Source organism: Dendrobium catenatum, unplaced genomic scaffold (assembly GCF_001605985.2).
Source record: "Dendrobium catenatum unplaced genomic scaffold, ASM160598v2 fragScaff_scaffold_153, whole genome shotgun sequence".
Taxonomy (NCBI): Eukaryota; Viridiplantae; Streptophyta; class Magnoliopsida; order Asparagales; family Orchidaceae; genus Dendrobium; species Dendrobium catenatum.
Genome location: NW_021318615.1, coordinates 446,745 through 448,411, shown reverse-complemented (window position 1 = coordinate 448,411; position 1,667 = coordinate 446,745).

Sequence of the window (1,667 nt, the reverse complement as noted above, 5' to 3'; positions counted from 1 at the left end):
CCCCCCCCTCCCCCTTTAGTGTTGCATGAGCATGGCCACCTACAAGAAGAACAATACATATATATGTCATTCCTAACCTAGGGGTAAATCTATCGCTCATCACATCCATCCACAAATTACAAAAAAAAGTAAGCAAATACGCCAATAATTCATCATAGTATGCAGTGAAATCATCGGAAAGCTCGGGCACACAGTAGAAAAAGTAAACACTGGCCTAGACTAGGTCTAAAAGTGGTGCCCTAGCAAATAATTCTACGTGTGTATAAGGCTTGGGTGGCTTGGATATGTACTAAGCTAGGTAGTTGGTTAAAATTACCTAAAGTTCAGGTTTATTGAAAGTCATAAAAGAAAATTTTATTTAAAGTTTAAATTTTAATAGATTGGGGTCTATTTTAGTTAATTTAATTTTTTGATCACCTCTTAATACATAGGGTAGTGATATTCGAAGTTTAAATTATATTAGCCAATTTTGGAAAGTCCTGGGTCCTCCTAGGTACTAGGATAAGGTGGTCCAAAAAGTCACTATAGGAAATAGGCTAGGTTTGAGATTCCCAACATTTTAGATAAATACTAGGACTTAGGATGAGTATTTAGACAGGTAGTTTGCTGGATTAGGAGTTTCCTAGGCAAAGTGATGAATTTTCCAAATTTTGGGCCTTAGACTATAGGCTGAGGTTGACCAGAAATTTGACTTTTGGATTTATGTTAGTTTCTAGAATCATAATATTTTTTATAAATACTAGACTATAATTTGAGTTGAATGCAAGTGAGTTTTCCTAATTTGGAATTTTTTACAATTAGTTATGAATTTCTAAAGTTTGGCTCTTTATGGAATTATCTAAATTATCTAATTAAAGGACTAATTTTATGGTTTTGATCCAAATCAGCACCAAACTAATTGGAATCACCCCCAAAATTTAGAAATAACTTAAGGAGATGTTACCAAGTGTTTGGAAAAAATTTGGAATTTTTAATATTTTTTAATAATTTTTAATAATTTATTAGGGGCAAAAAGGTTATTTTGGTTAAAGTTGAAATTAAGGGTCAAACTAAGGTAAAACTAAGGAGCCCTATTTATATCAGGTTAAGTACTAAATTTTAAACAATTCAAGCTATTATGGGTAATTTTTGAGTTAAAAATGGATTTATTGTAATTTTTAAAAATTATTGGGCTCTATTTATCACGTAAATTAGGGTTAGTTAATTAAGGGGTCTTAAAATTCCTAGAAAATTTTGAGATATTTATGAAGTTACTAAGTTTAAATTTTAGAGTTTTCATGTCAATCAGGGATCTATCCTAGCTCCTAAAATTTTTCTAAGTTTACTAGACGGGTCCTTAATTGTTGCCCTTAGGGTGTCACTACGTTGTAGGGATTTAAAATGAAGTTTTATGCTAACCCTCAAGGTAACAGTGCATGGGATATATAAAAGAAGTAAACACACCATGTCCTTAGAATTAGGAGAGCCTAAACTAAGTGCTCGTGTATCCTATACATGTAATGTATGATAAAAGAAAATTAAGCATGCTGAATGATGTGATTAGTGAATGACTGGAACTCAATCATTCCTAATCCAGTCCCCCATGAATGCTATTCACATAAATGATCCATGTTTAAAATTTCATAAGTAGATCTCTCTAAATTAAAAATTTAATAATATATGTAATT